The 13,880-nt window shown below is 46.2% G+C and overlaps 1 long non-coding RNA gene across 1 annotated transcript in view; it reads left to right on the top strand.

Annotated features, from left to right (window-relative positions):
* LOC137212090 (uncharacterized) overlaps positions 1 to 13,652 on the top strand; it is a 46,810-nt gene extending 33,158 nt beyond the window's left edge. Inside the window, exon 3 of the long non-coding RNA XR_010937355.1 lies at positions 13,538 to 13,652. This is a non-coding gene — a long non-coding RNA (uncharacterized lncRNA). The remainder of the gene's footprint in view (positions 1 to 13,537) is intronic.
* Positions 13,653 to 13,880: the final 228 nt, after the last annotated feature.

The following is a 13,880-nucleotide window of genomic DNA, read 5'->3' as shown; positions in this document are numbered from 1 at the left end:
GCTCACGGGCCCAGCTGCTCCGCAGCATGTGGGATTTTCCTGGACCGGGGCACGAACCCGCGTTCCCTGCATTGGCAGGTGGACTCTCAACCACTGCGCCACCAGGGAAGCCCTATTTTTGGTTTTTTAAGGAACCTCCATACTGTTTTCCATAGTGGCTGCACCAATTTACATTTCCACCAACAGTGTAGGAGGGTTCCCTTTTTTAAAAAAAATTATTTATTTGTCTGCATTGGGTCTTAGTTGCAGCACATGGGATCTTCATTGCGGCACGCAGACTTCTCTCTAGTTGTGGCGCATGGGCTTAGTTGCACTGCGGCACTTGAGATCTTAGTTCCCCCACCTGGGGTTGAACCCGCATCCCCTGCATTGGAAGGCAGATTCTTAACCACTGGACCACCAGGGAAGTCCCTAGGAGGGTTCCCTTTCTCCACACCCTCTTCAGCATTTGTTATTTTTAGGCTTTTTTAATGATGGCCATTCTGACTGGTGTGAGGTGATATCTCATTGTGGTTTGCATTTCTCTAATAGTTAGTGATGTTGAGCATCTTTTCATGTGCTTATTGGCCATCTGTATGTCTTCTTTGGAGAAATGTCTATTTTGGTTTTCTGCCCATTTTTTTGATTGGGTTGTTTGGTGTTTTTTTTGCTTTTTTTTGTCTTTTAACTTTTTTTTTATTGAAATAGAGTTGATTTACAATGCTGTGCCAATCTCTGCTGTACAGTAAAGTGACTCAGTTATATACATAGAGACATTCTTTCTTTTCCATTATGGTTTATCCCAGGAGATTGGATATAGTTCTCTTGTTTTGTTATTGAGTTGTATGAGCTGTTTGTATATTTTAGAAATTAAACCCTGGTCAGTTGCATCGTTTGCAAATATTTTCTCCCATTCTATAGGTTGTCTTTTCATTTTGTTTATGGTTTCCTTTGCTGTGCAAAAGCTTATACATTTGATTAGGTCCAGTTTGTTTAGTTTTGCTTTTATTTCTATTGCCTTGGGAGACTTAGAAAACCATTGGTACGATTTATGTCAGAGAATGTTTTGCCTATGTGAGGGAGTATTCTAACTTCACTGATTTCCATGTGGCTGTCCAGCTTTCCCAACACCACTTGCTGGAGAGACTGTCTTTTCTCCATTGTATATTCTTGCCTTCTTTGTCAAAGATTAATTGACTGTAGGTATGTGGGTTTATTCTCTAGAAACTTCTTGTCACCAACTTTCCAGTCTTGTACTTTCTAAGCCCCTGACCAGTCAGCCAACCCATTAGCCACTGGCAGTCTGTCAGTGTGGATCCATATCACAGGCCACCTTTCATTCCATACAAAGGGGACAAACCAGTTGTTTGGTCTGAAGTTCTGCCCAGTGGGAAGATTTTCCTTCACCACTGTTGTTCAGGGCTATGCCTGAGTGGGATGTAGTTGTCATCTACTTCAGCTGATGCCAGTGGACAGTATGAACTCAGCCAGAAACCAGGCCTACTGGTTCTTCTTCCTCCTCTTTTAACTGGTCATAAGGAAACTGCCTTGAGTCCCTAGGTATAGGATTGAGGGAAAGATGACAAAGCAGCGGGAACACCTTGTCACCCGCTCATTTGAACACTTGTGCTTTCTGGATTCTCTCAGGCCTGGATCCAGGTATACCAACTGCATTTTATAGTGGAATGCTGCCGTGCATGTGACTTGGTGGCCTGTGATCCGGTGTTGACGCTCTACCTGGGCCCAGAAGCAAACCAGGAGCTGCTTTTCAAATGGAGAATAGTTACTGGTAGAAGAAGACATGACCTTTCTCCAATCTGTCCCTCTCCTGTTGGGGCTTGTCAGTGCGCCAGAGAGTATCTCTGTTGGCCAGACGCTCTTCCAGTTTCATTAGGTGTGCTGAGTCATAAGGCCCAAAGGCAGGGCAGTCTGCACTGTAGCCTGGATTGCTAGAGAGCTCTTTCTCACTCTACGCCCCACCAACACTGGCAGACTTCAGGTCACCCAGAGTGGCATGTCCAAACGTGATATATGCCATCTCTGAAATTCAGAGGTCTACCAGGGTTGCACCTTTTCCCTCATGGTGAACAATGCAAAGTGCAAAAACTTATCTTTTATTTTAGAAGGGGTGTTCTCACATGCCCCAGACCGCTGGACCCTAAAAACTTCACAACATGGTAGGCTTTGAAAGGCTATGCGGTTTATCTTCTACCCTCTGGAATGTGTTGGTTTGCTAAGATATCTAAGGTGATTACTGCTTGCAGCTCATCATTGTAATGAACCAACGTGATGTCTGTGGGCTAGCAAGATTATCGACGCTTTCTGGACTAGAATATGAGGGAGAAAGGAGAGCTAAGGGAGCCCTGAGGCAAAACAGTAAAGATCATCTGTATTGGTACCTCCTTGGGATTTTCTTTCCTGCTGGGCATAGGGCAAAAGTGTTTTTCTGGTGAGTAGCTATGTATTAAGTGCCTAGAGTTGTAGCTGTAATTGGCACAGCTGGCACCTGATTACATTGGGTAAATCTCCTGACATTCTCCATAACCACTTGGGACTTACATATTCAGACAGGGGTGTTATAGGGCCTGTCCTTGCATATTTCAGGTCTTTGATGGAGGCACTAATTACTGCAGTTTCCCTAGGGGTTTGGCCTTGGTTTGGTTTTTGGTTTTTTGTTTGTTTGTTTTTTGTTTGGCCGTACCACACAGCTTGCGGGATCTTAGTTCCCTGACCAGGGATTGAACCTGGGCCCATGGCAGTGAAAGCGCCGAGTCCTAACCACTGGCCCGCCAGGAACTCCCTGTTTTGTTTTTTCTGTTTATTTATTTATTTATTTTTGACTGCACTGGGTCTTCATTGCTGCGCGCGGGCTTTCTCTAGTTGCGTTGAGCGGGGGCTACTCTTCATTGCAGTGTGCGGGCTTCTCACTGCGGTGGCTTCTCTTGTTGTGGAGCACGGGCTCTAGGCACGCAGACTTCAGTAGTTGTGGCACGTGGGCTCAGTAGTTGTGGCTTGCTGGCTCTAGAGCGCAGGCTCACTAGTTGTGGCTCACGGGCTTAGTTGCTCCGTGGCATGTGGGATCTTCCCAGACCAGGGCTCGAACCCGTGTCCCCTGTATTGGCAGGTGGATTCTTAACCACTGTGCCACCAGGGAAGTCCTGTTTTGTTTTTAATTGAAGTATAGTTGATTTACAATGTCATGTTAGTTTTCAAGTGTATAGCACAGCAGTTCAGTTATACATACATACATATATGTATTCAGGTATAGCTCCCTGTGCTATACAGTAGGTTATATTTTTTCTGTATAGTAGTATGTATGTGTTAATCCTGACCTCCTAATTTAGCCCTCCCCCCACCTCCCTTTCCCCTTTAGTAACCATAAGTTTGTTTCCTATGTCTGTGAGTCTCTTTCGCTTTGGAAATAAGTTCATTTGTATTTTTTTTTAAAGATTCCACATACAAGTGATATCATATGATATTTGTCTTTCTCTGTCTGACTTACTTCACTAAGTATGATAACCTCTAGGTCCATCCATGTTGCTTCAAATGGCATAAGTTCATTCTTTTTTATGGCTGAGTAATATTCCATTATATATATACACCACATCGTTATCCATTCATCTGTCTATGGACATTTAGGTTGCTTCCATGGCTTAGCTATCGTAAATAGTGCTGCAGTGAATATTGGGGTGTGGTCCTGTGTTTTTTTTGCAGTACGCAGGCCTCTCACTGCTGTGGCCTCTCCCGTTGCAGAGCACAGGCTCCGGACGCGCAGGCTCAGCGGCCATGGCTCACGGGCCCAGCCGCTCCGCGGCATGTGGGATCCTCCCGGACCAGGGCACGAACCCACGTCCCCTGCATTGGCAGGCGGACTCTCTACCACTGTGCCACCAGGGAAGCCTGTGGTCCTGTTTTTGATTTGCCATCCTGGTGGGGCATTGGGTAAGAGGGAAGTTCCATAGCTTCTATCTGGACATTCCTACCATAATATCCTCACTGCACAGGTCAGAGCACCAATGTGGGAATTCTGCCCTTTATTGAGTGTATGGCACTGTAACAGATCGCCACAAATTTTGTGGCTTTAAACAACGCATAGTGATTATCTCACAGTTTGGGAGGTCAGAAGTCTGAAATGGGTCTCAATGAGTTCAAATCAATGTGTCCACAGGGCTCCATTCCTTTCTGAAGGGTCTAGGGAAGGATCCATTTTCTTGCCTTTTTTAGCTCCTGGAGGCTGTGTGCATTCCTTGGCTTGTGGCCTCTTCATTTTTAAAGCCGGAGATGGCTGGTCAAATCTTTCTGCATCACTCTGACACTGACTCTTCCGCCTCTCTCCTCCACATTTAAGGATACTTGTGATTACATTGGGACCACATTCTCCAGGATAATCTCCCTATTTCAAGGAAATCTGATTAGCGAACTTAATTCCATCCGCTCCCTTAATTCTCCTTTGCCCTGTAAAGTAACATATTCACAGGTTCTGGAGATAAGGATGTACACATCTTTGCGGGGGAGGACCATTATTCTGCCTACCACATGAAGTATGTGTCTTCCTTGTATACACTCAGGGACTAGGAAAAGAACCACAGGGCCCTGGACCTGGGCCAGGATTCTGTTTACATCTGGTCTCCGTAAATTCTTATTCTGACTAGTAGACTGCAGTGGTCTTTGGGGTCTCCAGAGACATCCATTCAGAGCCAATATCTAAGAACTCCGAGAAAGTCTCAGTGTATCTTTTCCCCTAGTGCACAGCCACCATGGTAACTGGCCCTGGGGCCCTCTATGGGGGGTTTGGGGAAATATTCACAGTATATACCTGTGACTGCATTACAGACCTTGTCTCAAAAGGTCTTGGCCTCTGTCTCAGTCAGTGGGACCTGGATCTGGAAAATGGTAGCTCTGGGAACTGCACAGGAGGCCACGGCAACTATCAGGGAAACTTGAGTTAGATTTCTACCCACCAGACCTGGAATTTTTCCTCCTTATGTGTCAAGTAGCATCTTCTGAGGCCGCTCACCTACTTAATTCCCAGGAACCCTGTGATCAATTGGCCATCAATATAGATCCCCACAAGTCAGTGTAGTCTGATTACTATTCCTCTCTGTTGTTTATTAAGTGGTAATTGTGCCATGTGGTGTCTGACAAACACCCACCTGGCCTCTACCATTCTGGCATTTGGCTATTCTCATTGAGATCAAAGACTCCTATTCCTCTGTGGCACCCTTGACCTCACCTCCAGTCCACAGTGACAGTCACCACAGAGCTCCTGAAGGAGACTGGCGCCCCCTCACATTTCTGTAAATGTCTTGGTAAAGGGAGTAGCCTCCAGGCCTTGAGGTAGAGGAAGGGAGATATGGTTGGCTGAGAGGTCACATATAATTGACTCATTTAAACATCCCTATTTCTTTGAGTTTTCAGACTCCTTCTACAGTCAGCATGCCAGGGAATTTTCGGCACCTCAACCTCATTAACTTTAGGTCACAATTAAATTCAGTCTGAGTTAGCCATTGTAGGAGATTATTCATGCTAAACTCCAATGCCCGAACCTGGCTACATCCACGTCCGTGAATTCAACCCAATCAAACCTTTATTTACCCTCCTTAGGTTACTGTGCTTAGAATCCATCCCCAGGCATATATGCTCCCAGGACTCTTCCTGTGAATTGGCAACGTCGTGCAGCTCTTTCCGTGCGTAGGCCGTCTCCTTCTGGGGCAGGCCAGCTGGGCTGAGTTGGGAATCTAACACTCCTTTTGGTCCTGGAGGAATGAGGAGATTGGACATCCATTTTGTGAAGCAACCATGCTAAACACAGTCACTGAAGGCAGGGGTGAGTTGGTCCCCCAGACAGGAGAAGGGTTACCTGAGATGAAAAGGGAAGTTCAAGGGGGTTTGAGAGTTCAGACTTCTCACCCTTCTCTGTAGCTACTCAGATGTCCCCATTCTAAGCCTCAGGGTCCCACCACTTCCCCACTGTGCCCTTCTCTGAACATTTAATTGGAGCTGCATTTCTGCTTTATGTAGAGTGAGGTCCTGGGTTCAGTCTTCAGCCATATACAGTCTGCAAGGACAGGAAATGAGGGCTCCTTCAAAGCTGCCACCAAACCTTTCTCACTGTCCATTGGATTCTCAGTTCGACGTTCACAGCTTTCAGTTTTTCCTTTTCCCCACATATTTTCTCTGGTGATGTCACTAGAAGCCAAGTGACTCCACAATCTTTATAATGACCATTATTGCCATAGTATAAAAGTGCCCAAGTCCTTCCAGATCCTAGTGCCTTATCCTCTACCTGCCCTTCATCCCATGCCACCCCCAATAAGTTGAGTGATGATAATGCCACCGAACGCCATTGATGACACATGACCCATCTGTGCCCACCGCTCCTACAAGGAGGTTATTGCCGCTCTCCTCAATTATATAAGCAATCCATCACAGGATTCTATTTTGAGGGGCTGCCCTGGGTACCGGGCCACCCCTGGTACCAATTAGTAGCAGGAAACAGGTAGCCCATTCAAATTGGGTAATATGAGGAGAGCTTAATGAAAGGAAGGTGAGGAAAACAAGGAAGAGTGGAATGCTTTGCCATGCCTGGTCCTGAAAGGGCAAGGGCAGTAGTGGTGACTGAAATCCAGAGATGGAGAGGGCTGCCTGACAGGAGCTGTGACCTTTGGCCGAGGGATGTAGCAGCCCGGTGGCAAGCTCTCAGACAGGCAGCTAGAGGAATGAGCACCCCGACCATGGTCCCTTCCTCTGGTGTTCTCTTGGTGCCCCCATTGGCTGAGCGTATCAGAAACCAGGGTGAGGAAGCCCACTGATGTGGCCCTTAGATACCAGGGACATAAAACAGGATGGGGAAGGGTGAAGAGTGGATTTGAAGGGTCAAAATGTCCAGCAAGACTGTTATTATTATCATATGTATAATTCTGATGTTTAGCAATTCTTGAATTCCTGAGATCAATCTTACTTGATCATTTTAATTTACTTTCTATTCCCTAATGACTCCACTCGGCAATTATATTGTTTGGGATTTTTAATTCTCTGTTTTTATTTTCTAGCCAACTAAAGGATCGTTTCCCCAGTTGCAATTAGTTTTGAGGGAAATGTCCTTGTACTGGTGATTCTTCTTTTTGTGAGAGTCAAGGGGGTTTGTCCTAATGTTCTTGTCCTTAATATCCATCCCCCACCATACAATACCAGGAGAATATTTTCCTATTCCTTTTTTTTAAAAAATGATTTCCTGTTCTTTTCCAGATCTCTATGCCACCTAGTTATAGCCTTGCAAGTCAATGGAACCCAACATTTGCACATCATGATACACACAGAAAGTTGGACTTTTGCCTGGGGTGCTGGGGTAATCCACCAGGCTGCTTGTGGCTGGAGATACCCACCATGCCGACCTCCCCTAATTGCCTGAAGGGCCGAGGGGACCACCCTCTCAGGCTCACCTCTACTCCGTTTGCCCCTAGATGTGGTTATTATGACCATGTTCTAGTCTGTAAAATGTAAGGAGAAATAATGTGTTCAACTTCCAGGCTGTGCCCTTAAAGGAAAGTTGTACCTTCCTCTTCCTTTCACCCGCTTCTTCTGGCTAGAGTGTGAATGTCATGGGTTGAGCCATCCTGAACCATGCTTTTGGGTTGGAGGAGCAACAAGACAGAAAGAGGCTGGCCCCAACAGCTAAGGACAGCTAACAGAGAGAGAAACATAACTTCTTTTTTTTTTTTTAATAGATGTTTATTGGAGTATAACTGTTTCACAATACCGTGTTAGTTTCTGTTGCACAACAAAGCGAATCAGCCATATGCATACACATGTCCCCATATCCCCTCCCCCTTGAGCCTCCCTTACATCCTCCCTATCCCACCCCTCTAGGTCATCGCAAAGCACCGAGCCGATCTCCCTGTGCTATGCTGCTGCTTCCCATTAGCCAACTATTTTACATCCGGTAGTGTATATATGTCGATGCTACTCTCATTTCTCCCCAGCTTCGCCCTCCCACCCCGTGTCATCAAGTCCATTCTCTATGCCTACCTCTTTATTCCTGCCCTGCAACTAGGCTCATCAGTACCTTTTTTTTTTTTTTTTTAGATTCCATGTATATGCATTAGCATACGGTATTTGTTTTTCTCTTTCTGACTTACTTCACTCTGTATGACAGACTCTGGGTCCATCCACCTCACTACAAATAACTCAGTTTTGTTTCTTTTTATGGCTGAGTAATATTCCATTGTATATATGTGCCACATCTTCTTTATCCATTCATCTGTCGATGGACATTTAGGTTGGTTCCATGTCCTGGCTGTTGTAAATAGTGCTGTAATGAACATTGTGGTACGTGTCTCTTTTTGAATTATGGTTTTCTCAGGGTATATGCCCAGTAATAGGATTGCTGGGTCATATGGTAGTTCTGTTTTTAGTTTTTTGAGGAAACTCCATATTGTTTTCCATAGTGGTTGTATCAATTTACATTCCCACCAACAGTGTAGGAGGGTTCCCTTTTCACCACACCCTTTCCAGCATTTACTGTTTCTAGCTTTTATGATAATGGCCATTCTGACCTGCATGAGGTGATATCTCATTGTAGTTTTGATTTGCATTTCTCTAATAATTAGTGATGTTGAGTATCTTTCCATGTGCCTCTTCGCCATCTGTATGCCTTCCTTGGTGAAATGTCTATTTAGGTCTTCCACCCATTTTTTAACTGGATTGTTTGTTTTTTTCGTATTGAGCTCCATGAACTGTTTGTATATTTTGGAGATTAATCTTTTGTCTGTTGTTTCATTTGCAAATATTTTCTCCCATTCTGAGGGTTGTCTTTTTGTCTTGTTTATAGTTTCCTTTGCTGTGCCAAAGCTTTTAAGTTTAATTAAGTCCCATTTGTTTATTTTTGTTTTTATTTCTGTTACTCTAGGAGGTGGGCCAAAAAAGATCTTGCTGTGGTTTATGTCAAAGAGGGTTTTTCCTATGTTTTCCTCTAAAAGTTTTATAGTGTCTGGTCTTACATTTAAGTCTTTAAGCCATTTGGAGTTTATTTTTGTGTATGCTGTTAGGTAGTGAAACTTAGCTTCTTTAAACCACTGTTATTTTGATTCTCTGTCACAGCAGCCAAATCCATTTCCTATTTAATATACCATTCAGTATATATTGACTTAACCTTATGATTTAAAATTTTCTTTTACATGGTGATTATTTTAAAAATTATAAGCAATGAGAAGCAGCCATGGACCAAGTGTGGACCCAAAGCAGGCAGCTCTGAGGCAATTACTGATAAAGTTGTATTAAAAGCCTGCATCTTGGAGTCAGACAGCCCTGGGTTCAAATTCTGATTCAGCTAATACCTGCCTGTGGTCCTAGGGTGAAGAATTTAACTTCATGGGTCTCAGTTGTTGTTGTTGTTTTTCTTTTTTCTTTTTTTTTGGCTGTGCTGCATGGCTTGTGGGATCTCAGTTACCCCACAAGGGATTGAACCCGGGTCCTGGCAGTGAAAGCGCTGAGCCCTAAACAGTGGACGGCCAGGGAATTCGCTCGGTTTTCTTATGTGTAAGATGCTGTGATAACTAAATCTTCTAGCAGCATTCAGTGGCCTAGACAGGGCTTTAGCCAATAGGAGCTGCACGCCACTGCCCTCTCTCCCTAGGGATTTGTCTCCCTCTCTGCCTCTTTTCCTCCCATTCTGTTCTTGATCTCCTGTGCTTTCTTTACTTTCACTTTCTGGGTTGCTTCTGCCTTAAGCAGGACTCCTATGACCAGTTGGTGTGTTTTACCTTTAGATGCCTTCAGGAGGCCAGGAGGTCTTCCTGGCTGACCTGTTATTTATTCTCCCTTCTTCTGCAAAGATGCTGCTTCAGCTCACTAGGAGATTCTCTCTCTTTCTTTCTCTCTTCACGGGACCGGACCATGGGCTGCAGAGAAATCCCCCCGGTGCCATGGTGACCAAGCCCAACTTTGTGACCCGCCAGGCCATCCCGTCGGTGCAAGCCATCCCCTTTCTTTTCCTTTACCTTCCCTCTTAACCCTGAGGAAGTCCAGGACAGGGAGCTGGCACCCTGGGCCACCAAGTCAGTGGTGAGGCATGGCTGGCAGTGGAGAGTGTTGGGCCAGGACTGTCCCGGGCCTTTGATACATCAGATCTTGAAGGAAGGCCACCCACTCTTCTCCATATTTCTCTGGGGGCTTGTTCCTGGGAGTTGCAGTACATGTTTGATACTTCCTTGGAGAATGTATGCAGGAAAAAAAAAAAGAAGAAAAACAGAGAGGGAAGGAAACAGGAACCAAAATGTCACTTATCCCATGAGGGAGCTGAGGCCCAGTTCTGAGTCCCTCTATCGGCAGAGGGGAGCCCGCTTCCTGTGGTGGCCTCGTTTCTCAGACATGGGTTCCACCCTGGCCCCGAAGGTCCCAGATCACCTCACCCTTCCCTGAGAACTCGACTTCTTGTACAGACACAGAAAGGTGACCAGTGTCTGGTGGCTTGATGGGACAGACTTGTAGGGACTTCCTGCCTTTTGATGCATGCCATTCCTGTGAGCTGGGCTGGGCCTCTGAAGACGAGAGGACCCTTTAGACTTCCTGAATGTTTCAACATTTGGACTCTTGGGGTTTGCGGTCGGAGACACTGGCATGAACATTGTGTTCTATAATGTGTGCCTTCTGGGCCCAATAAAGTTAACAAGCAAAGCTTTGTGCAAACCGCCCCCTAACCAAACTGACCCAGAGGGTCTGAATGGCCCTTGACCTTGCTGCCTTTAGTGGAGGATGAGTGAATGGCTGGCTGGCTCTGGGAGGACAAGGGGAACTGCCCGGCTGAGTGGGAGGTGACAGCATGACCTTCTACTGAACCATCCCCTGACCTCCACTCCAGCACCTTGGAGCTCCCTCCACATGTCACTAGAGATTTCTCGATATTGCTAAGGGCCACACGTATGTTACTGCATTCTAATCCTCTTCTCACTTTCAGATGAGGAAACAGAGGCTCAGTGAGATTAAGCCATTTCACGTGAGGCCAAGTGAGAGAGTCTGGGGAGAGGTTGTGGCTGGTTTCAGCCCGGTGAAGCCTCTGCTGAGTGGAAGGGGTCATCGTCCCCAGCGGGTCCCCTTCCTGGTGGCTAGTTCTCCTCTGCCTCCCAAGCGTCCATCCCCTGTCCTGGCGACTGTTTCCAGGGTGGACATGGGACCTAAGCAGGCCCAGTCGAATCTCAGAGAGCGTGCCTTTCAGAAACTTCCAACCTGACCTGGGTAGAACTGTGAAAAGGGGATCTCTAGCAACTTAGTCAAACTTGACCATGTCTCCCCTCACCCCCCATGATTCTGGGAATAGGGTGACTAACCCTCCTGGTTTTCCTGGGACTCTCCTGGTTTTAAAACTCAAAGTCCCATGTCCCGGGAAAAACCCTCATTCTCAGGCAAACTGGAAGGGTTGTTCACGCTACCGGAAAGATCGGTTGCTTAGCCTTCCATCTCCAGCTTCTAGAAAGGAAAAAAATGAGATGGGAGTAAGGTGAGGGGAAATTACAGGCGAGGAGAACTCAAGACAGCCTAGAGGTGTCCCCACCTTTGTGGCTGTCACACAGAAGAGGGGGCTCAGAAAAAAGATGGACCAGTTTCTGCTAAACGTGACCAAGGGCTGGGGTGGGGAGCTCCTCCTGTGGGAGCATTTAAAAGAGAATTTAGCAGAATGGATGCCTGCTTTGGGGCCCACCTCCAGGCCATTCCCAAGATGATTCCATGTCTTCCATCAAGAAAGATCCCTTTGTTTCTCAGTCTACAGGAAGCACATAGAAGAATGTAGATTTTTACATATTGATGTAAAAAGATGCTCATGACAAATTGCTTAAGCAAAAAAAAGTAGGTTGCAGATGCTTTGCACCATATGAGCTCTTTTCTGTAAATAAATGTATTAGAAGAAGCCTGCCAGGATGAGACCTCCTGCTACCTTTAACGTCTTATCAAAGACAAGCTTAAAGATTCTTGCTTTGGTTTTCAGAGAGGAAGAAGACAAAATAACTCAGCTTTTCTTATAATACTCATAATGTTCATAACAACTTTCCAAGCTTTGAGCTGCTCACTGCATTTCATCATAAACACAAGGCCCAGAGCTTGTCTGGAGATTGCTGTGGTCACGCCAAGTGTTGAGAGAGTTTTCTTGCTTTTTCTGTTCTTCTGGGAACTTGAATTAATGCATCTGCCCATTTCTATGCCGGGCACTGTGTTTGTGGTTCTTTTCTTTTTTTTTTTAAAATTTATTTATTTATTATTTATTTTTGGCTGTGTTGGGTCTTCGTTTCTGTACGAGGGCTTTCTCTAGTTGCGGTGAGCGGGGGCCACTCTTCATCGCGGTGCGCGGGCCTCTCACTGTCACGGCCTCTCTTGTTGCGGAGCACAGGCTTCAGACGCACAGGCTCAGTAGTTGTGGCTCACGGGCCTAGTTGCTCCGCGGCATGTGGGATCTTCCCAGATCAGGGCTCGAACCTGTGTCCCCTGCATTGGCAGGCAGATTCTCAACCACTGCGCCACCAGGGAAGCCCTGTGGTTCTTTTCTTAAACAGCCAAGTTAATTTTCATCAAAAGTTTCCTGGTACAGTTTTATGACATTAATGCCCTTTAGCCAAAATGCAGAGTCCAAATTTTTGAGCCCACCAGGGCAGAGCTACTGTGGAGAATCTGCAGGAACTGTTTTTCTCTCTTCTGGCTGCCAAATAAGACTTCAGGCCACAGCCTCCATGGTCTTGAGGCTAGACCACCTCAGCAATGCTGGGAGATTCCTCTGCTCGGGCACCTGAGCGTGGGCCCTGGGCTCGTTCAGGCCAAGCTTGCTTCCTTGCCCACTCTGGGGAAAGGCACAGAAAGCAGGTTTCCTAGAGATCCGTGGGCAATGGGCTTTTAGACCGTCTAACCTCTGACCTCAAATCAAGATTAGTAAAATGACTTGCTAGAAAGGTACTCCCTTTGACATTTCCTATAGAGCCTTAACACAGCCACTCTCGATCCTCTCTCTGCCCCTGAGTTATTCCTCCCCCAGATGGCAGACACGGCACCAAGACGTGCTGCCTCGCCAAGTGTTCATTTCCTCACTCATATCATCCCCAGGAAGACGCTGGCACAGAAGCAGGTTAATCTCACAGCCCACCAGAGCCGGCTGTGGGCTTGGAATCAGCGTTCTCTCCCCTTCAGCAATCAGTCACCCAAGCTGGGAACCTCAAAGAAGGAAACACCTGTTCGCCCTGTCTTAGGGTTGGGCTGCACATTCCCCAAGATACAGTGAGTCACCATGAGACCATGGAGCAGAATTTACTCATCCCCCAGGAATGGACCCTTGGAAGGCTCCAGAATGACTAGCCTCAAGTGTTCTGTCTCAGGCATAGGGCATTTCTCCCCCAACCATGTCTGCAGTCACTTCCTCTCTGGACACATCCTGTTTCTGAGAGCAGGCAACTTGCCAGGCAGATCGCAGCCTCTGTTGCTGGAAGCAGACGGGCGGAGACATCCTTCCTCTAATTTCTAGTACCTAATCCCATCTTCCTTCCCAGTCAGAGATATTGATCAGCATCTCCGCTTTTCCCAGGTCCCTGCGTGCCAGGAAGGGAGAGTATAGAAGGAAAATGCTTCTATAGGCAACTCCAACTTACTGGAGATGCTTAGAAACCACCTCTGATTTGTCATCAGCTTCTCAGGCACAGGTAATCAAGAAAGGATCTGGGGCAAGGATCCTTTCCATCCATTCATTCACTCAGACAATAAATATTTATTTAGTACCTACTATGTGCCAAGCCTATTCTAGATGCTGGGCTACGGAGGTAAACAAAACATAAAAATCAATGTCCTCATGGCAATTAGGTATGATCCACTGGCAGGGACAGCTGATAAACAAGATAAAACATATAAAAATTATGGCATGTAAGAGTGAT

Source organism: Pseudorca crassidens, chromosome 19 (genome assembly GCF_039906515.1).
Source record: "Pseudorca crassidens isolate mPseCra1 chromosome 19, mPseCra1.hap1, whole genome shotgun sequence".
Taxonomy (NCBI): Eukaryota; Metazoa; Chordata; class Mammalia; order Artiodactyla; family Delphinidae; genus Pseudorca; species Pseudorca crassidens.
Note: the sequence above shows the minus strand (reverse complement) of the source record. Positions and strands in the feature narration are given on the sequence as shown.